The sequence below is a fragment of the Bos taurus genome, chromosome 11 (genome assembly GCF_002263795.3).
Source record: "Bos taurus isolate L1 Dominette 01449 registration number 42190680 breed Hereford chromosome 11, ARS-UCD2.0, whole genome shotgun sequence".
In the NCBI taxonomy this organism is placed as follows: domain Eukaryota; kingdom Metazoa; phylum Chordata; class Mammalia; order Artiodactyla; family Bovidae; genus Bos; species Bos taurus.
The window spans coordinates 71,632,268-71,656,374 of NC_037338.1; the positions used below are offsets into that span (position 1 = coordinate 71,632,268).

The window sequence follows — 24,107 nt, forward strand, 5'->3', positions numbered from 1 at the left end:
AATGAAAATCAGGCCCTAAAGTTACGTTTTTAAATTACTGACCAATATCAGGGAATTTGTTAAACTGACCTCAGGGCCTCCTATAGTTAGAACAATGAGTACAAGATAGAGATGGTCAAAACCCACTTGTTAAATGGACAAATGAATCCAGCTCACAGTGATTTTTCACTTTTGTATTGAGAAGTTTGTTATTTCTCTAAAGGTTTGGCTCTCTGAGTTTTAGTTCTTCCGAGGCACAGTGTCAAAGGTATGTGTTTTATCACAGCCGTCATAGCCCTCTGCAAACCATGGGTATTCAAAACACACATTACGGGAAAAGGAAAGGTCTTTCCTCACTGAAGGCCACACAGTCCAGGTTGGTACAGCCCTTAACAATCAAGACTATGGAATGATGTTTTGACCATTTAACAGTCTATGCCCCCTTTTAAAGAAAAAAAGCTGAATTCATTAATTTTACAAATATCTTTGATAACCTTTTAGGACAGGGACTGTTCTAGACACTCCAGTTCAGTTCAGTCACTCAGTCATGACCGACTCTTTTCGACCCCATGAATTGCAGCAGGCCAGGCCTCCCTGTCCATCACCAACTCCTGGGGAGTCCACCCAAACCCATGAGTCAGTGATGCCATCCAACCATCTCATCCTCTGTTGTCCCCTTCTCCTCCTGCCCTCAATCTTTCCCAGCATCAGGGTCTTGTCAAATGAGTCAGCTCTTCGCATCAGGTGGCCAAAGTATTGGAGTTTCAGCTTCAACATCAGTCCTTCCAATGAACATCAGGACTGATCTCCTTTAGGATGGACTGGTTGGATCTCCTTGCACTCCAAGGGACTCTCCAGAGTCTTCTCCAACACCACAGTTCAAAAGCATCAATTCTTCGGCGCTCAGCTTTCTTTATAGTCCAACTCTCATATCTATACATGACCACTGGAAAAATCATAGCCTTGACTAGACGGACCTTTGTTGACAAAGTAATGTCTCTGCTTTTGAATATGCTGTTTGCTGCTGCTAAGTTGCTTCAGTCGTGTCCGACTCTGTGCGACCCCATAGACGGCAGCCCACCAGGCTCCCCTGTCCCTGGGATTCTCCAGGCAAGAACACTGGAGTGGGTTGCCATTTCCTTCTCCAATGCATGAAAGTGAAAAGTGAAAGTGAAGTCACTCAGTCGTGTCCGACTCTTATCGACCCCATGGACTGCAGCCTACCAGGCTCCTCCATCCATGGGATTCTCCAGGCAAAAGTACTGGAGTGGGGTGCCATTGCCTCCTCCTACAGAAATATAAATAAAAATTGTAAGAGTTTGCATGTTTTTGTATTTTTTTCAGTAAGACGTGCTAAATGTGGGCATCACAGGAAGCAACAGGTTCTTTTTTTTTTTTTTTTTTTTCAGCAACAGGTTCTTATGGCATTGGCAAAAGTGTATGAAAGTAGCTGAGCACAGAACCAGGCATGAAAAAGGGGCTCGTTAAACGCTGTTTCATTTCTCTTATTCCTTCCTCCCTGACTCCGGGTCTGAGATCATATCCATTGCCATGCTATTCTTCCTACTGTTAAAGCTCCACCCTTTCCTCTCCTTGTAGGTGGCTTTGAGTTATGGGGCTTAGAGATTCTTCCTGGGAGGTTCTGTGAGTGAGGACAGAAGGGAAAAGCACCCTAGAAGCGCATAACACCGTTGCACCCACCCACCCAGCCAGTCTCTTCGCACAAACTGTTTGGTGCCCATGGCAACTAGGCAATTGGTTACTTCCACGTGATTTGAGCCACCTGGTACCGCACCCTCATTAATTGGCGACAATCAAAAACCACAGGTGCTAGCACAGAAAATGGAACCTACTAGACACTCTCTCCTTAAAGTATTATAATGAGATCTTCTAATTTGCATATTGATGTTATCTTCAGAAACTAAAGGGCAGCTAGGAGCTCTGAAAAAATCTAGTGGCTTGGAGCCATATCCCTCTGGAACTGGCTGGATGAATGATTTCAGAATGGAAAAGAGCTTTGAGAAGTAAATACTACATCTTTCTCTCAGACTCAAAAGTGCCCCCTGGCATTCCAGCCTCTACAAGGTATCTTTCCAACCTCATTTCCACACTACGTCACTGACACACCCTAACTGCAGCAGCTGCCCACACACCATCCTGCCACTCAATTCTGAATGCCTTCTTCCAACCCTGCATCCCTCAACCCCAAACCCCCCAATTCTATCTGCTCTCTGATGTCACACTCAGCTGCCATGTCCTCTCACAAGACTTCCTGGCCCTGCCCTCTGATGTAATGGTTTCTCCTCTGGGATCCTACAGATGTTTAGCTACACCCTTCATATGATAACATCTGATTGTTTTGTCTGTGTTTTAAAGTTGCTTACATGTGTGCTCTTATCATGTATCTGGCTGAGTTCCTTAAGGGCAGTGTCGCATTCACTGTTGTATTCCCAGTGCCTACTATATAGGTGCCTACCACAAAAGTAGGCACCCAGTAAATATTTGATGAACAAATGTATGAATATATGTATGAAAAAAAATGACTACATATGCTTGCCAGGAAACTACTGATCCAAAACTGCGTTCCACAAGCAGACTTCCCTTGCAGAAATAGCAGAGGTCTATGTTTCTTATTAATTTGACCTTCCAATATAAATTAGTAGGTGTAATTTTGGGCAGAATGAGCCATTATCCTTGGATTCAGGATATCCTCTAGAATAATAGGAAAATTCAAGTTCTAACACTTGACTGAGAGATCAAACCCTACAAGATAAAAAGGCAAAAGCAATCTTTTTGCCATTTCTAATCAACTTCCAAATAACACACCATGTGCTATCACTAAGTCAGTACTCATTTATTATTTACCTACCATGTGCAGGACATTTTGATGGAAACAATAAGGGAAAAAATGGCAAGAATCCATCTCCCAACTTCATATGTAAAAACATGAAGATGAGAAACTTTTTTTTCTTCCTTCTTAAATAAGAGATCCAGTAAGATAAGACATGATTAATCATTATAAGGTAAGGCTGAAAAACTCATCAGTTCTTCTATGTGTTAAGAGTGAATTCATCAGACTTTTTCTGACATTAGACTTTTATAAGGAGATAAAGCAGGAGAGTAATGAGCATCCTAAGTGAAAAAATGCAAAACTTTTACAAGTAGTAAAAAGCAGGAAAAGGAGCTCTAACTTTCCCAGCCTGGAAGATGCTAAACAGCAAGTCCTGGTGTTTTCCCAGGAAAACAGTTCTACCACTTTGGTATTCCAGGTTATCTAGTTCAAAACTCATACAGACAGAGAACCAGTTCCAGATCCCAAATGCAGGTGTGGTATTACCTTCCTGAACAGCCAGCAGCTGAAGCCTATGTGGGTGGAGCCTCGCTAATCAGACCAACAGCATCAGCTTCACCTTGGGGACACTTATAACAAAGGACTAGATGATCTCTAGAACATTAAAGTCTGAGAAGCACTGACTTAGAGAAATGACATTTAAGGAAGAGAAAACAGGTTCAAAAATAGAGAGAGAACTGAAAAGCAATGGACTGAGATATTCATCCTGTGATTAAACAGAACACAGAGGAACTGTGATGTCACACAGGGCTGTGGAAGGTATCGTAGACAAAGTTTAGGATTTAAAAATAAGTCTCTGTGGCATATTCCAAAAACTCAGAGTTTAATGGAGGAAAGAACTGTGGTAGAAGCTGAAAAGTACAATAAGATATTTCTCAAAAATTCTTCTAACTGGCCACATCCATAAGCTATGGAGGAGCCAGAGAAAGGGGCCAGATCAAGAGAGCTCGTATTATGGACACTATCCCCTTTGGGTCAATGATACTGGTAACGTGCCAAAGGTGAAAGGACTCGAGTCAAGGGTAAATAAAATCAGAGAATGTTTAAAAAAAAAAAAAAAAAAAAAAAAACCTTTAGAGATCTGGGCCAGGGGTTGTAACCTCGTGCTCTGAGGAAAACTTGGGATCATGTGTACCTACAAGTGTCTTAAGAGCAACTACTACTGTGTTTTGCATACTGGGCACCGGGAGAAAGATTTCACTTGTAAGAAGGTTTCTATTATATTAAAAATAGAGTTCGTAGCCATTGATCCCAACACCCACACTTCGTAGATTTATAGATGGAGAAACTTAGATAAGGGAAGTGATTTGTCTGATGTGTAGAGCTGATTAGTCACAGGGCTGAAACCAAAACTCATGACTGCTGATTCTTGCCTCAATGCTTCTTTTCACTACATCAATCTACTACATCCAAATCTGCTTCAAAAACTGTGCCACTTACTAAATGAGGTCTGTGTGAACCAAAAAGAAAATGTAAGACCCCCAAAGAGGAGGAAGTTATGAAGAGTGGAAATTTTCTTATGAAGAACATATTATACTAAAAAGTTCCCAAAATGAAAAACTCAATGTTGGACTTAGCATAACTATTGAGTATGTGGCTTTGTTATTTAGAACTTGACTAATTATAGAAATGCTGATGACTAGATTTAGATCAACTAAAAATTGAGTTAGACTTTATCACTGGCTTGGGTTAGTGAAGAATACTTCATTTCTAAGCTAATAACAGGTTGAAGATAGACCAATTGATGAACATTTGCAGTTTTGTGCTTATGAAAAGAAATTGTGACATTTCACGATGCATAAATGATGATCAAAGTACTGAAGCATCCAAGCAAGTTGCAATTCTCCAGGGAAGCTATTAACAGCTTAACATTTCTGGTTCACATTGGAATGTGGATTAAACTTACTAAAAAAACCTTTATATTAATATCAAATAAGCATGAAAGAATGTTATTAAGCAGATTAGGTTGAACCCTTTAAGTTCCAGGCTCTCTTGGGTCTGTTAATTACAGAATCAAATGTTGGTTAAGTGTACAAGAAAACCTGCACAATAATCCAAAATAGGTTTCATGAACTATGTTAAAAAAACAAATAATCAAACTATTAAAAAAAAACACAAGGGCAGACAGAACACCTTCCCAATGCCTCAGCAAACTAAACTGGGCTTCTCCCCAAGATAAACCATGACTGGACCTACTATAGCCTATGCACCATGGGCAAAATATATTGCAGATTTCTTTTATTTTCTTCTGCCTTCAATTAGTTCCATTCTCCTTCTTTTTTTTTTAATTTTATTTTATTTTTAAACTTTACAATATTGTATTAGTTTTGCCAAATATCAAAATGAATCCGCCACATTCTCCTTCTATACTGATTATATCTTTGGTGCTGACCTCAGGACTCATTCATTCATTCATCCCTATAAACATGTTATTAATGCCCTACTATGTGTTAGGCACCACCCAGAAGGTGCTAGGAACACACACCCTCAAAATCTTCAGAGACAAGTAGGAAAACTAAATAAACAATAAAAAAATAATAACCGACCATTTGATTAAAACTGTTAGAATAAAGGTATATTATAATGCAGGTGTGAACTTCTGGTAGAAAAAAGGAAAGGAGTTAAAGAAAGGGCAAAACTGACTGTCACATGCAGCTTTTTAAGGAGATAACGTTGAGCTTCCCAGGTGGCTCAGTGGTAAAAAATCCCCCTGCCAAGCAGGAGACGGGGGTTCGATCCCTGTGTCGGGAAGATCCTCTGGAAAAGGAAACTGCCACCCACTCCAGTATTCTTGCCTGGGATATCCCACAGACAGGGGAGCCTGGCTGACTACAGTTGCAAAAGAGTCAGACACAACTTAGTGACTAAATGACATCAAGGAGATAATGCTTTTAGTTGGAAGGAATCACAGTGCTCTGAAGGAATAGAAAGTATAAGGAAGTGAAAGGAAGAAAGAAGAGCACGTGGAAAGATATGGGGGTACAGAGGCATATGGCACACCCAGGGCAGGGTTCAGAAAGGCTGAAACAACGGATACTAGTGAGGAGGGGTGACAGATGAAGCTGAATGAGTCTATATATAAATATTTGGCTGCACCAGGTTTTAGTTGCAGCATGTGGGATCTTTAGTTGTGGCATGTGAGATCTAGTTCCCTGACCAGGGATGGAACCTGGGCTCCCTGCATTGGGACTGTGGAGTCTTAGCCACTGGCCCACTGGCCCACAGGAAAGTTCCGGGACAAGTTTAAGGGCCTGACCATAAACAACTTCGATCCATTTCAGCCAAGGAGTTGTTGTTGTTTTTTTTTTTTAATAACTTTAGTGCCCAGGATATTTTTTTCCTTGTGTCTTATTTTGTCTGTTTTATTTGTTTTTGTTTTCTTTTTTCATAAGTTTAGTGAAGCTTGTCTTTGTCTTGAAAAACAAAACACCAAAGCTTTCATATCATTTGCAACCTGATCTAGTTTGAAGAGACAGGTGGGAGTTATCTTGCAAGAGTAAGATTTATACCATGAAGGATGCAGTTCCAGGTCTGGTGGTACTGAGAGGAGACAATGGCATTCTTGACAAAATTACAATCCGCTGGTGGCATCTGCAGAAAAGAAGCCGTTGCGAATTTCTAAACAAGAGTAAACTCTTATTAGAAAATTCTAAAGTGTTTTACAGGCCAAAAAGGGAATGAGCTTAGTAAAATGCCTCAACAAAGTTGGAATAAAATACTGGATTTGAGAATTACTGGAACTTGGATATGTTAAAAGAGGGTGGAGGTTGGGTCATGCTTACAATGGTCTCAAGTTCAAATGAATTACTGTGAGAAGACACCACATTACAAGTCACACACTGGCTTGAGGGCTCCTCTCTTCCCTCGGTAGGTGCTGGCAGAAGGTGTGCTCAGTCATTTTCCAATGTAGATGCTGAGCCCCAAAGCCAAAACATGGAAGAGGAAGAGAGATGGAATGAATACCTTAAGAAACTCTGCAGAGAAGATCCCCCCTTTCTTCATGGCCCCACTTTAACTCATGCTTAAGGAAATGGAATGTTTAGGGTGCCTGAAGTGGAACTCCTTGGGTAGAATGTTTTCAGGTCTACTGGATCAGTCAGACACCCAGACTATGCTTTTCTTCAGAGCATCCACTTCTTTCTCGCCTTCTGCAACTTCTTCTGACTGAGAGCTATGGTCCTTGCTGGTGTGCATTTCCATATCAAACATGACCTGCCCATCTTGTGGAAGGGCTGTTGCAGTGAGAACTGCTTCTTGAACTGCTCTGTCTGGATTCATGCTGTGCATCCAAAAGAATCTTCTCCATGTCCCCGCTATGGATGGAGTATGGGAAGGTACGTGCTCCAGCCCCCCATTCTTCCCATTGCCATTATCGTTGCCATTGCTGCTGTTCACGGGGAGCTCCACCCAGGAACTGTTGAGGCCAGCAGGCAGTGGCAGAGACTGTTCACCTCTCTCACAGTTGTTGTTGTGCAGGGGCAGTGGCTGTTCTACTAAATGAGGTGACATTGTCAGGCGGCTGAAGAGCTGCAGCCCCGAATCAAGGACCTTCTCCAGTTCTCAGGCAGCAACACAACCAAAGAGTTTGTTTTTTTAAGGGCAAGGCAATAATGGATTACAAACAAAGTAATGACATGATCAGATTGCTCTACAAAGAACATTCTAGCAGCTTGCAGGGCGAGACTAAATGCAGGAAGGGGGAGCTCTACAGTGGGCCAGAGCAGAACACGAAGGATGTCCCCATAGAAAGGCAATTTGGTGCAGGATGTCTGAGCCCAAGTGGAGCGCAGAAGGTGCCCACATGACGGAGGGACAGCAGAAACACTGGGACATATGTAACCAATTGGTTACATATTGGTTACATATATAACCAATGTAATATAGCTATAATATATTATAGACAATGGGAAGTATATCCAAAATATATTATGGATAATGGGATTTATCGCTTTCAAAGAAGAAAGATACAAATATGTATAAACAAATTCAACATATTAAATTGGAAATGGAGATATCAGTATGAACATGGTTGGTTAATACACACAGATTAGATATAGAAATAACACTGAGCATCAAAATAAACAATGATGCTACCTGACTATATAGCCCATTAACTCAAACAGGAAATCATGGGTCCATGCTGCTGTAAAGAAAGTTAGATGAAAAACAGGATATTTGTATAGTTTCAAAGGACAACCCCACAAAATCCTTACTGATTACATTTTAAAAAAAAGCAAATTTGCTGTAGAGAGCCTTACAGATACCAATTTAAACAAGTCATCAAGGTGATCATATCAATCAGTAAACAGATCAGATGTGCCACTTGAGGTGCAGTGAGAACACAGCACCACTTCTGTGCTATTCCTGCCACAGATGCATACATGGAATCCAATCATGGCTGAGCATCGGACAACCCATATTCACACATTTTAAAAAACTGGTCTATAATCTTCAAAAAGGTTGTGAATGGCAAGGAAAAATTGAGGAACTATTAAAAATTGAAGAGCCATGACAAAAGAATAGAATCCATGATTCTAAGTGGAATCCTTCTCTCCATTAGGAAATCAGGGGGACAAATGGCAAAATTTGAATAAGGTCTTACACTGGATGGTAGTACTACATCAATGTTTATTTCCCGGTTTTATAACTATACTGGAATTGTGTAGGAAAATGTACTTATTTTTAAGAAATATGTTACAGTATATGAAGATCAAGGGCATCACACTGCAACTTACTCTCAAATGGTTAAAAAAAATGCTTTGTATTGTTCTTACATTTCTAGTATGAATTTGATATTGTTCCAAATATAAAAAAGGAAAGAATTAATAGATGATAAAAATCCAGACCAGACCATACAAAGACACTGTTCTTTAGGAAGAAAAAGGAGGAGAGGAGTTGGAATCTTAAATTAGAAACCCATTATACACGTTTTAAAGTCTTATGGTACATGTTTATGCTTAACTGCATAATAAAATATATATAATTCTCAAATCACAACACAGTTAAGTAATTTCTCCAAATACTGCCATTTTCCCCCAAATTAAGGAATTTTGCCAGGTATGGTTACAATTATCTACCAGGAATGGCTGACCTCCACCTGATCCTGGAGTCAAGATCTGACACCTAAAGTAGTTCCAGTTTCTTACAGAAAATAGTTTAATAAGGCTGATTTCTGTCTGGGTACCACACATCATACCTAAACTTACATTGTCAACAACCCTCAAGATAGACATTGATTGTCATCTCTATTTTGCAGATCTAAAAATTTCTCCAAGAGATTAAGCAAAATGTCCAAAATCTTCTACTAGTAAGTGGAGCATCAGAAAATAAATTCAGATTTCTCTCACTCATAGCCCCTGCTTTTCCCACTACAATCCAGTAGCCTGCTACGTGCAAGGCATCATGTGATTCACCACAGGAGAGACAAGATTAATAAGACATGTTCTCACGGAACTAACCACTTCTGCTTTCTCCCCTTTATGTCGCAGTCAGAATCGTCTGCCTCTTGCCTCCTGCTATGACTCTCCCACGTCTCAGATTTTATCAGTGGGTGAATTCAGGAACACTGTTTTCTCTACCTTTTCTGTCATTGAAGAGATGAGACAGCAATTCTGAAGATGTACAAATGTGCCTTAGAATATAAAGACCAAAAAAATGAGCACTTAACATACTGTGTTAAATGAGGTTTCTGAGTATACAATGACCACTTAATCAGCTAAAAACAGAAAGAACAAAAGAATACAGAAGGAGTATAAAGAAAATAGTATTACTTCTAAATAATGTGATACTAGGTAAGAAAAAAGCCAAAGACCAATTCAGGAAATGTCAGGAGTTCTGGACAAGTGAACTGCTTCCTTCCAAACTTTTATTGTTTTACTTGGTAGAAGAGGTCACCTAAGAAGCATTCAGAGGGACTTCCTGGATGGTCCAGAGGGTAAGATGCTGGTCGCTCATTACAGGGGGCTCAGGTTCAATTCCTGGTCAAGGAACTAGATACCACATGCATGCCGCAACAAAGAAGTTTTCATGCCCAGCAACTAAGAAGCCCCCATGTCTCAATGAAGATCCCACGAGCTGGAACTAAGACCAGTACAGCCAAAATAAATAAATAAATATTAAGAAAAAAAAAAGAAGGAGCTTTCAGAAATCTCAAGCTCCTGACTAGAGCAATGGTGCTCTCGCTTGGACTGTCATTCTCTGAGGAAGCAATGAGATGTTGAACTCCTCATTTATCTCTATGAAGATCATGGTATTCTGCTCACTTTAGTGATGGTTAAAAAGAAACTGACTGCTATATAAAAGCAGAGGGAGGACAATGAGATGCCAGCTTACTTCATCAATAACGAATTCCCTCCACCAAGCTCATAATACAAAAGTGAAATGTTTATTATCATTTCTGTAATCTTGATTTATCCATATAAAACACTGGATATAGGTCTTGGCAGAATTTTGAGAAGCTTATATGTATGAATAGATTTCCCCATAAAACAAATTTCTAAAATTCAAGATAACATGTAAGTAATCATATATTTACTTTCAAAGTTATATGGAGAAAAAAATAAAAGGGAATCCTCCCCATAAGACAATAGGAAACTATAAGCCTATTTATATATTATTCAAATCAGTATAATTTAAAAATGATTTAATAGGGGAATATGTAAGAAAACTCAATGCTATCATGTTTCTCATCATTAGTATTATGTCAGGCAAGTCCGTGGCTTTGGTTTACCTCCAATGGTCTCCATTACAAACACCAACTGAGTCTATTCCTGGAATTGCTCTTAACCTCCCCTAGTATTTCATCCTTTCACACACAATAATGCACAGGGGGTAGTGGTAATATGTGAAACAAGCTCAAAGTTCCCAAAGTGGAAGACATTGTTTTCTTGCATCCTACCTACTGTAACTGAAAACTGGGAATTTACTGGAATTGAGGATTTATTATGAGTCAGATGGCTGACAGTCTTTCCAACCAAAACATCTGCTCTACAAAGGCACAACTGCTACAACCCATTTCCTCTTGGATCTGGAGAAGGACCAAGTTGTAGCTTAGCCCGCTCCTTAAAGACACAGGGATTTGAAGTGAGAAATGAAATCAAAGTGATTCTCTATGTCACCTTCCAACCTCCACTACTTTCTTTGATGGCATTACAAATGTAATAAAATATGAGAATTTACATAATTTTTGAACATTAAAACATTGCAATAAGAGTGGAATAACCAAGGACTTTATCAGATTACTTCAAATTGACAGCAGCACAGCTGAAACCAATTCTTTCTTTGGTACTTGAAAGCGGGGACACATACTAACTATAGTAGGGAAAGGGTCTCTTTATTTACTCAACAAATATTTACTACTGAACACTTCTATGTGTCAAGTACGATTCTGGGAACAAGTGGGGAACAGGAAAGATAATGACCACCTCTTGGAGCTTACCTTTCCACAGGGGAAAACAAACAACAAGTAAGCCTATTCATAAATACTCTTCAAAGCACTATAGGTTTCCAACTGTCTATTTGATACCATTGGCACTAAGATTTTTTCCCAGCAACTATAAGCAATAAGATAGTTTTTAGGAACCATATCCTAGAGCAGTGGTTCCAACCCTGGTCCTTATTTAAAAGCACATTACTGGGCCCTACCCCTGGCCATTATGATTCAGTACACATATCTGGGCCAAGGATACGTGGCCCAGATACAAAAATATGGATACAAAAATAATGGATTTTTTTTTCAACTTATCAAGAGCTTGAACCGCTCATCAGGTTTGGAGTCTACTGCCCTAGAATACTGACCTCCAAACATTTAAAAGCATTAAATTAAAAATATCAATTTAAAATATTTGGTTTCCAGAAATAAACCCACATACCTATAGTCAATTAATCTTCGAAAAAGGAGGCAAGAATATACAGTGGGAAAAAGACAGTCTCTTCAGCAAGTGGTGCTGGGAAAGCTAGACAGCCACAGGTAAATAAAGTTAGAACACACCTTCTCATCATATACAAAATAAACTCAAAATAGTTTAAAGACTTAAACACTTAAGATGTGACACCATAAAATTCCTATAAGAGAACATAAGCAAAACATTCTCTGACATATCAATATTTTCTTAGGTCAGTCTTCCAAGGCAATAGAAATAAAACCAAAAATAAACAAATTGGACCTAGTCAAATTTATAAGCGTTTGCACAGCAAATAAAACCAGAAACAAAATGAAAGACAACCTATAGAATGGAAGAAAACATTCATAAATGATGTAACCAACAAGGGCTTAATTTCTAAAATTTGCAAACAGCTCATACAACTCAACAACAAAAAAACAAATAACCCAATCAAAGAATGGGTAGAAGACCTAAAGACATAGTTCTCCAAAGAAGAAATACAGATGGCCAGTAGGCATGTGAAAAGATGCTCAATGCTGCTAATTGCTGCTGCTGCTGCTGCTAAGTTGCTTCAGTCGTGTCCGACTCTGTGTGACTCCACAGACGGCAGCCCACTAGGCTCCTCTGTCCCTGGGATTCTCCAGGCAAGAACACTGGAACTCCAGGCAAGAACACTCCAGGCAAGAACACTTGCCATTTCCTTCTCTAATGCATGAAAGTGAAAAGTGAAAGTGAAGTCACTCAGTCATGCCTGACTCTTAGCGACCCCATGGACTGGAGCCCACCAGGCTCCTCCGTCCATGGGATCTTCCAGGCAACAGTACTGGAGTGGGGTGCCATTGCCTTCTCTATGCTAATTACTAAAGAGATGCAAATCAAAACTACAATGAGGTACCACCTCACACAGGTCAAAATGGCCATCATTAAAGAGTCAACAAGTGACAAATGCTGGAGAGGGCATGAAGAAAAGGGAACCCTCCTATAATGCTGGTGGGAATGTAAGTTGGTGCAGCTACTATGGAAAATAGTATGGAGGTTCCTTAGAAAACTAAAAATAGAACTGCCAACTGCCATATGGTTCAACAATCTCAGTCCTGGGCATATGTCCAGACAAAACTCTAATTTAAAAGAAGATATATGCACCCCCAGGTTTATAAAAGCACTATTCACAACAGCCAATACATGGAAACAACCTAAATGTCCATTTACAAACGAATGGCTAAAGATGTGGTATGTATATACAATGGAATATTACTCAGCCATAAAAAGGAATGAAATAATGCCATTTGCAGTAACATGGTTGCAACCAGAGATTATCATACTAAGTGAAATAAGTCAGAAAGAGAAAGACAAATATCAAAAGATGTCACTTATATATGGGATCTAAAATATGATACAAAGGAACTTATCTACAAAAAAGAAACAGACTCACAGAGAGAACAGACTTGTGGCTCCCAAGCTGGGGGTGTGGTGGGCGGGAGGCATAGACTGGAAGTTTGCAATCAGCAAATACAAACTACTACATAGAGAATAGATTAAAAACAATATATAGAATGGATAACCTGTATAGCCCAGGGAACTATATTCAATATCCTGTGATAAACCACAATGGAAAAGATTATGAAAAAGAGATGTGTGTGTATGTATATATGTGTATGTGTGTTAGTTGCTCAGTTGTGTCCAACTCTTTGCAATCCCACCGACTGTAGCCCACCAGCCTCTGTCCACGGAATTTTCCAGGCAAGAATACTGGACTAGGAAGACATTCCATTCTCCAGGGGATCTTCCCAACCCAGGGATCAAACCTGGGCCTTCTGCATTGCAGATAGATTCTTTACTATCTTAGCTACCAAGGAAGCCTGTGTGTGTGTGTGTGTATAAACTGACACTTTGCTGTACAGCAGTAATTAACACAACACTGTAATCTATACTTCAATAAAATTTTTTCTTAAAGTTTGGGCTTCAGATCAACATATCTTCTATGTATTTACTGAAAAGCTATATACATAGACTGCTATGCTAATACATTACAAATATCATAAAACATGTACAAACAGTAGAAATTCTAGGAAGGTGAGATAAAAATAAATATAAACAAATATTTTCTCCCAACCCGGCTGGCTGCCTGCACAGGCTGCAATTTATGAAGTGGAGCAAACCAAGAGGCCAGCAGAGTCCTCACACACAGACTGGGAAGCAGGGCAACTGAAAGCGAAGCCCTTTGATTCACAGCCTTGGAAGACAGGCTCTACCTCAGCCCTCACTCTGCTCTGAAAACTTACACTTTCTCATTTATGGCACAGGGGAGAGAAGTAGGCAGAGGGCATTAGAACTAGAATCTCAGTGGCAGGAATTCAGGAGACCTTGCCTCACACATACCTGCCAGCTCTTGTTGACATACACCAAGTATGGAAAAACCACACTTGGAAAAACATATAAACTCCATCCTAGGTTCAGCAGCTGTAATCCTGTTGTGTCAGTCGTTTGAATCATGTGTGAATGTGTCTGTGCATGTTAGATTCCTGACCATGTGATAAAGGTAGAAAGAGTGCAGGCTTCCAGATTAGACAAGCTAGTGAGAATCAGGCTCTCCCCCTGGTTGCTTGCTATGTTCAGTTGGCTGAGTAAGTTATTTAACACCTGGATAAGCCTCTGTTTCCTCAACTGTAAAATGGGAGTAGTTATACAAAATGACGGTATCAGTTATACCATGAATAAAGGGTGGCCATCACTGTGGCCACCATCATTGTCACTGTTATCCCAGATCACCTTGGAACACCTGGCCCACCTGTTTCCTGCACACACTGATCCTGGCTCGTGCACCTGGAAATGACACCTGTCAGTTGCCTTCTCTGTGTATAAACTCTTTATTGGCAAATTCTGGCCTGACTGTGCAGCATCAGTTTCTAGTTTGGTCCCTTCTAACCAGGATAAACGAACGGCCCCACAACTGATGATGTTAAAGCCACTTCCTGCTTGGCTTGGCAGAGGGCCAGCCCCTTGACTTTGAATTCAGGGTTACACCTCCGTGGACCAGCAGCCTTCATCTGCCCTTTCATTTGACAGCTCACTTCCTGGCTGTTTTCTCTCTGTGGCATTAAAAAAAAAAAATCAACAGATAATATTTTCTCTCTTCTAGTTATAGTCTCCTTTCCAGTGCCTTCTTGTTTGTGCTTCCTATCTCTATTCAAATGAAAGGTAATAAAATCATTTGACTGTGAAGACTAAGAAGGCAATTCTCAAATGATTTACTAGTGGCTGCAGGTATGGCCCTACATGTATATCCATAAAGAGAGCATTTCAATTCATAGGACTTTCAAAAGTCAGGTAGCCATCTTAAGGAAAATCAGGCTTGTCACCTGTATAGATTACCAAGGAAAGAAATAAAAACAAATAAGAATCTGTCTAAAAGAATTTAGGAAAAGAAAATAGAATATCAAATTAAAATCAGAAAAGGCAAAAATAAAACCAAGAGCAGAAAAAACATAACAAGCAAAATATAATATTAATCCAGAGAAAAATCATTTTATTAAATCAAGACTACACGTTAGAAAATAGTATTTTTTTAATTGGGGCAATATAAATTTTAGTTATCTGCTAATAAATTTAGTAGTTAAACAGAAATGGATAAAAATTCAAAATAACTGGAGAACAAAAAAGAAGTACCCAGAAACAGCAAACGGAAAAGAAAAATGAAAAAAAAAATTACAAAAAAAGAAATGTTATTAGGAACTACCGTTTTAAAAAATGCCTCTGGCCAATCAGTTTGGTGCAGAATGTTTCTAAATTTTCCAAAAATAGATAAGAATGTTATACTTTTCAATCTACTTCACAAAGCAAATATAATTTTTTATTTGATGTATAACTAACATATATTACATTTGTTTCATAATGCAGTGATTCAACATTTATATACATTATGAAATAAAAGGAAATATGGTTTTATTTCCCATAAACAGACAAGATAGTCACAATAGTTTTTTATGAGTATGGCTCTAATAACTAAATAAAAATCTTAATAAATAAAATATAAGACAACATTAAAATAATTTTCCACTATGAACAAGCAAAGTTTACACTTGCATGACTGGACACAAGGAAAATATTAAAATTCATCACATGAAAAGGACAAGTGATAAGAATCACAGCATCACTGCAGTAAGTGCTCATAGAAAACTAAAATACTCATTCTTAGCCTTTTGCCAATGCAAACACCACAGCCAGGTTGTCGGGCTCTCTCCAAGAGACCTCAGGAGCACATTTATATTCTTTTTGAGCCTTCTGAGCTCAGAAACTCAATTTTGTTTGCACACCAACTGCAGGGCCAGGGCCCAGGGGTAGGTGACATACATCCAGAATGCTAACTTGTTAGTTTACTATGGGAAATTAGGTACTAAAATATTCCAAGTTCACGTGGTTAGTGTGTTCTATCCCCATAATACCAGTCCATTGCTTTGTAATGATAAATTAGTCACAGGGAATGGAATATTTCAAGCCCCTTTATCACCGCATGCTCTTTGCATGAGAAAGACCCATGTGGGCTGCCAGGCAACCCAGGTGAGCTAGAGGAACTGCATTTTAATAAAGCCTGATGCGTCAAGCTCACCGTAGGAATAATCCTGTCAGTGGGGCCAGTGGGATACTAGGAGTGCTTAGACTATGAGCAACATCCTCCTGCATCCAACTCTAAATGGGGTCTCTTCCAGTGCATTTTCTAGCTGTGGCCCATGGCACATAGGTCTGTAGTAGATTCAAATAGCCTTTTATCCTGCAATAATTCAGATTATTCAAAATTCACCCATTCCTTTATCTTGGATAAGACTGGAACAGTTACTACCAAACTGACTCTATAGTAATCTTTTTTTCCTCTTCTTTCCTTAGTTTTCATTTGATATACTCTTTCTCCAGATACATGATTACATTCAAACAGGTGTAGTATCGCTCATCTGGGGTCCATTTCACCTCCCAAAGAGAATATCTCATGTTAATATCTTCATCTGTTTATGTGCTGGCTACAGCTTTCACAGGGTAATTTGATTCCCCTATTTCCTAGTTCTTAGGGAAGTGAAGATATTAATAGTTACTTCACTGAATGAACCATTAGGTATTAGGAAAAGGATTAAAAAGTACAAACATAGAAAGGTAAGAAGAAATGTTTTATATATGACATAGTTCAACATCATGTTGTGAAATTACATGGTTATACAACTTACTAAGATCAATCTAAAATTAGCTGGGACTTCCCGGGCAGCCCAGTTGTTAAGACTCCATGCTTCCAGTGCAAGTGGTGCAGGTTTGATCCCTGGTCAGAGAACTAAGATCCCACATGCTGTGTGGCATGGCCAAAAAACAAAAATCAGAACCAAAAAAAAAATCCACAAAAATATTTAAAATTAAAAAAAAAAACTAAGTCATTATTTAAAGTAACGACTTCAGCATAACTGCAGGATAAAAAGCCATTTGAAACTACTACGGGCCTAAGTAACAGGGCCACAGCTAAAAAATGCAGTGGAAGAGACCCCATTCATAACGATGACAAAAATTTCAGTAAGTGGGTATTAATTTAAATCAGAAAATTAGAGACATCTTATTCAAAATGACATAAGGTCTGATAGTTGAATTAAAGAACGATGGATAAATGGAGAAATATAATTTGCTCCATGCTGGGAAAACTAAATATAGTAAAGATGACAACATTCCCCAAATTATTATGTAGATTAAATAAAATACTGATTTTACAGAATTTGATATTGGTACTAAAACACATCTGTCTGAAAAGTTGGAAAAACACCAAAAGAAAAACACTGAAGTTATGATAGTGGTTTCCAACTATTTAAATTGTTACAAAAGGAAAATTATTTCTTAAAGAAAGACAGGGTATTAGTTGAAGCAGAAAAAACTCAGAATAGAATTCATAAATAATGACCAGGCTAAAGCAATCCTATGAGAGGAAAAGGTGCTACTGAGCAACTGGGAAGTGAACCCAAATGCAAAGAAGTAACTTAGAGCCTTAAGCTCATTCATACATGTAAGCTAAAGAGCGAAAATACACGTAGAAGAAACTAGAATAGCATATTTATTCCAACTACGGAAGAGAGAGAACTTTAAAACTGCTCCCCCAAAAGTAAAATATTATCACAGACAAGACACTTTCCATGATAAAAATATCTATTCCCCTAAATATATCAAATATCAAACATACCAATAGAATGCAATATGATATTAGACATCTAAAGACAGAGAGAGTAGACTGGTGAGATGTGATGCATGTGATGTAAGGTTACTACCCATAGCATATCAAGAAAAAGAGTCAATCAACAGAATTTAATTGAAAAAGTGGTCCAAGAAAAATGAACCCTGGAAATATATATAGCTTAATTAGGCAATGAAAGACCATTTTAAGGTATCACAACCATAACTACTTAGTAGAATAAATTATGAAAATCCAATTAGGCCAGGGTTGGGTACAAAGCTTTGCCTCCTGTTCCCATCTCCCCACTGATCTCCCCAGCTAGTCCCAGATTTTTCGGTGTATGATATGGGTCCTGCCTGATTTCATGTGGTCAAGAAGAGGGAGGAAGGAGAAAAAATGAAAGTAGGAAGGAAGGAGGACCATAAATCAAAAGACTGAACTTGTTTCCATTCATCCATTCAACAAATATTTATTGAGTATCAACTCTGCATCAGGCTCTGTGCTGTGTTAAGTATCAAAACTATAGTAATGAACATGTAGTCAGGAAGACAGGTAAATAAATCAACAATTACAGCACATGTGATAAAGGCTTTGCTACGGGAGGCAAAAGGTATTATGGGAGCTCAGAAGACATGCACCTGACCAAAACTTGGTCTAGAAAGATCTCCTGGAGAAATGTCCTCACTCTGTCACTCCTAATGGAGTGATGACTATGGAGGAAACTCGCCATTGCCCACCAAAATAACAAATGCATTTATCCTTTGACCTGGAAATCCTACTTCTGGGAATTTGGCCTACAAATATACCAGCAAATACAGGAAATAACGCATATACAAAGTTATTCACCTGCAGCTTTATTTATAATAGCCAAAGTTTGGAAACAATCAGGTGTCTCCAGCGGATGATTACAGAAGCCATGATACATTCACATGATAAACTACTAGGCATGTGTGAAAAACATAGAAACAGGGGGCTATACGGGAGCATAAAAAGACTGCCAAAATACATTTGTTAAGGGAAAAAACTCTGAAATGCAGAGTAGTGTATGTGGTATGACACCTGTATGAGAAGGATAGGTAAGACTGCATATATGCACATGCATGTACTGGTATAAAGACATCCTGGAAGGAAACGTGTGTGTGCTGTGCTGTGCTAAGTTGCTTCAGTTGTGTACCAGTCTTTGTGACTTTATGGACCATAGCACACGAGGTTCCTCTTGTCCATGATATATAAGAATAAGTAATAAAAGTGATTGTCTATAGAGAACTGGAAGGTGAATGGGGCTCAGGAAAATGGGATGGCAGTGAGTTTTTTATCAACATGTACCTGTTTATATATTTCAATTTCTGAGTCATGTAAATGACTCAGAATCTATTTATTTACATTAACTTTAAAATTGGACTAGATCATTTCTAAAGCTTTTCTACTCTTAACATTCTGTAATTATATGACTTAACCTACATTTAACTTATAACCAAATATTCATCAGATTCTTCATTTGTAAGAAAGCTTAAAGCTTATTATTTTTTTAAAAATTGAATACTTACGTCAGACCAAGAGGAGTATCTTAAAACACTATATTATGTGACTAACACAATCTTCTCTTTCTACTTATATTTAGATTTTTTTAATGCCTCTAAATTTACTGAAAAATAAATGGAAATTTATTGAAATAAATTGAAATTTCAATTTATTTTATGAAATAAATTTTAATTAAAGTAAATCTTTAATGAAGATTTACTGAGTACCTACCTGGGCCAGGCATAGTTATGACCAAGACTAAAAAGTAGGTCTCTGAATTAACAAAGCATTTACTGTACAGACCTTAAATTATCCTCATTACAGATGTTAATACTGAATTTAAATATAATGTTGTCATTTCTTTCTCTACATAAAAATAGATATTTGAGTTGCTTTTAATTTTTTTATAGAAAACTTTCTCAAATCTGATTTAAAACTTAAATTAAATTTGAAAAGAGACAGCTCATTGTTCTGGTGATCTAACCTGGGCCTGCCCTGAACAGGCCAGAAAATACTGCTGGATATTTCAATGTGTTCCTCAACCTGGCTCAGGACAGATTAGAATTTGGTTATCATTTCGTAAGTTAGCCCTCCCACCCCCTAGTTTGCCATAGATTCATGTTGTCAATCTCTAATAGCAGTATTAATGTTTGATTCTCAGACTGGTTAAAATATTTCACAAGGTAGTCTGCTTTTCTCTCTTAATTATTATAGTAATTGATTTCTTATCTGTTTCCCCACTAACTGTGAACATTTTGAGGGCTCAGCCCCAGTTTTATTCAACACCTGAAAAACACAGTAGATGGTCAATAAACATTTGCTGGACGGATAAAAGAATGAACAAGTAAACAAACAAAGGAATGGTTACACTACAAAAAAACTAAATTATGGAGAAGTTAAATATTGAAAAGAAACCACAAGGAAATTAATGTTCTATATTTACTGTCATTACAAGTATACACAATAGCTGGCTCTTGGCCCCCAAAGCAAGGTGTGGTTATGCAGAGAATAAAGTAAGCAGAGTGCTGACACCATGTTGCTGACTTGCTGTCTTCTCCAAAAGAGGGGCAAATGGCTCAACTAAGATGGTGGTGAGTGATATGGTGGAGTAAAGAAAAATGAATTTGAAATAAAAAGACATGAGTTCAGGGACTTCCCTGATGATAAGACTCCACGCTTTCACTGCAGGGGGCATGGGTTTGATCCCTGGTCAGGGAGGTTCCCCATGCCTCTGCAGTGTGGTCAAAAATTATTTTAAAAAAAGAAATGGGTTCAGCCCTCCCAGCATTACTAGGTACTAGCCACAAGACCCAGTGCAAGCTGTTTACCTTCTGGCTCAATTTCCTCCTGAGAATGGAAAAAAAAAAAAAAAAAAAAAAAAATATATATATATAGTATATGTCCTATCTACCACAGGGAAATTGTTGGGATTAACACAGAAAACACTCTTTATGAGCGTTTCATGATGGTAAAGTACATGCAGACAATGGATAGAAAGATTACTCTTCAAATCTGGATCAAAATAGCCCAAAGATCTGTTAATGATTAAAATTCAGTGAGACTAAATACAACAGGGACAAATCACATCTTAAACTAAGTTCCTCAAAAGTTGCCATTTTATACTTCAATGGAAACCAAAAAGAACGGCCTGAAGATGACACCAGCAAAACGTATTTTGCACAGCTTACTCAGGGAACACGTGTCAGAGAGACTAAGCCCGATATTGAGAATACGAAGACAAAGAAGATAAGATCCTATGATCCTGAACCTATAAGGGCTCACAGTCCACGAGGATGGCAGAAATAAAAGTACAAGTGATTAAGGTATGATAGTGTGCGTCTGTGTGAGCGCGTGTGTGTAACAAAGGGAAAAAAGGAAGGAGGGACAGAGGGAGGGGCTGAGGGAGGCTCCATATAATGATTAAGACTGATTGCTTAGGTACAGAGTACTATGGCAGTTTTAGGAACCCATTCTAACCTATTTCTCCCCCAGGCCCGTTTCAAGGCATCGTGGGGTATTTTCAAGATTCCCAGGGTCTACCTCATGTTTTATCTTTCCATTTTTTTAGGTCTATAAGTTACCTCAGTAATATCCTATAGATGTCAGTGTAGAGATCTTCTACATTTTTAATTAATTTTATTGCTAACTATTTTATGTTTTTGATGCTGCTTTAAATGAAGTTGTTGTTAATTACATTTTCTAGTTCTTCTCTTAGTGTATTTAAATATAATAAATTATTTCTAATATTAACCTTGTATCTTATGCTCTTGCTAAATTCACCCTTTGTAAAGGTATTGCCTTTTTGTAGATTTTATTGGATTTTCTACACACACAGTTGTAATGTCTGCAAATACATGTTTGCTTCTTCCTTTTCAATCGTTGTGTCTCTTATTTATTTTTCTTGCCTTATTGCACAGATTAGCACATCCCATACAATGTTGAATGCAAGTAGTAAAAGCAGACATCCTTGTGTTTTTCCTGATGCTTAGTACGTTCAACATTTCATCATAAGTATGATGTTACTTACGGTTTTCCTACAGATGCCCTGAATCAGACTGAAGATGTTACCTTCTATTAATACTTAATAGTTCACTAAGCTTTCCTTTTCTTTATGAATGGGTATTGAATTTTGTCAAATGTGTTTCCTGTTTCTACTGAAGTGATCATATTTTTATTCTTTGTTAACACAGTTAATTACATTGCTTTTTGGAAGTTAAATCAACCTTGTATTCCAGGGAAAAATTCTACTTGGTCATGATGTATTATTATCATTTTAAATATAATATTTAATTCTATTTGCTAATATTTCGTTAAAGCTTTCTGTGTGCTCACACATGATGGATAACAGTTTATAATTTTCTATTCTTGCAGTATCCTAGTAGGTTTTGGTAGAGTTATTCTGGCCTCATAATAACCAATTCTACTACTACACTGATGGGCTGAAATTTACAGCTGATTTTAGCAACGCATAGATTGAAAATGGCAAATTCAGAGAATGGTTGCTAAATTTTACGTGTAAGACAATTAGAGAAATTATTATATAAGCATATTGTACACCTTTATTGGGGCCTCCAGGGTAGCTTAGCTGGTAAAGACCCACCTGCAATGCAGGAGACCCCAGTTCGATTCCTGGGTAAGGAAGTCCCCCTGGAGAAGGGATCGGCTACACACTCCAGTGCTCTTGGGCTTTCCTGGTGGCTCAGATGGTAAAGAATCCACCTGCAATGCAGGAGACCAAGGTTCGATCCCTGGGTTGGGAAGATTCCCTGGAGGAGGGCATGGCAACCCACTCCAGTACTCTGGCCTGGAGAATCCCCATGGACAGAGGAACCTGGTGGGCTACAGTCTATGGGTTCACGAAGAGTCAGACACGACTGAGTGACTAAAGCACACACACACACACACCTTTATTGACAAAATTATTTTCCCAGGGTAGCATAAGGAGAAAACTAAGCCATATTTCACTTTAACTCCATATTCCCTAGTCCTAATAATTTATCTTTCAGAGACAAGGAAGCAATTCAGGATGATGTTAAACATCAGAGATTTGTATTTACTTACTGCTTGTATCTTTACACATGCTTCCCTGACTCTGAGAAACAAAACTGCTCCATTCACACCATAAGCAGCAATGAAACTCTACTACTTCCCATTCCTACAGTTATCCAAGATACACTCTAGTCTCCCTGGCCCTACCCCAACCCCACCCCTACCAGGAAGGGCACCCCTACTTTCCCAGGCAAGTTCAACAGAAAACACTGAAACTCCGAGCAGGTAACACCTAAGTATCATGTATCCATTTGATTACAAAAAAAAAAAAAAAACTCAATTAAAGAAAATAGCATTTTTTACACCATTTTTAATCAAAGCAAGGTTTTAATTGACATTTGGCTGCATTTTAATTGTTTTAGGACTGGAAAACAAGAAGTACTGATGGAGAGCAGAACGTACGTGAAAACAAATTGACTACTTTCATATCTTTACATGAAATTGAAAAACTAAAATATAAAGGTAGTATCAGGGGGGAAATATTTTATTAAGGCTAAAGAGTGAGGAAAACGACATGATCACCATGGTAGATTTTAAACAATGAAGTCCATCATTTACACAGCACTTGGTAGTTAAGAATGTGTGTTTACACATGTCTCACTTGATTCTCCCAAAACCCAGGAATACAGAAACACAAATTGTACAATCCTAATCTTCATGGTAAGAAAACAGGTTCAGAAAGCTAAGTAATTTGCTCAAGGTTGCGCTCCCAGCAAATGTCAAGTCTGGGCTTTTACCCTTGCCCTCCAATTCCAGAAACAAAATGACTCTACTTGGCCGCGGGTCCTTTGCTTGGCTATATGTATAATTTACACATGAATATCTTCCAGAGATAAACCAGAAGATACATCTGTCTTAAAGAATAGAGATCTTAAACAAAAACAACCCCCTTGGAGGCACCCTGAGCTAGAACCATTTCTATCTATTTCAAGTCTAAAACTAAATATTCTGATAGGTGAAATCTTCAGGAAAGACAATGAGAACATGAAAACAGCTAGAATAGAAACTGGAAGAGGCAATTTACTTTTCTCAATGACCTAAGTTCTTTGTGCCAGATACAAGTTCTCTGTCATTTGGCCATCTCTTGATTACTACCTTTTAATCGTGTATTAGGAGTTAAGAAGTTGTAAGT

General features: G+C 38.3%; 1 protein-coding gene and 1 pseudogene across 6 annotated transcripts in view; both read right to left on the reverse strand.

Annotated features, from left to right (window-relative positions):
• Positions 1-22,518, reverse strand: part of LOC132346499 (BCL2/adenovirus E1B 19 kDa protein-interacting protein 3-like) — a 36,309-nt pseudogene extending 13,791 nt beyond the window's left edge.
• Positions 1-24,107, reverse strand: part of BABAM2 (BRISC and BRCA1 A complex member 2) — a 422,242-nt gene that overhangs the window by 218,600 nt on the left and 179,535 nt on the right. The window lies entirely within an intron of this gene.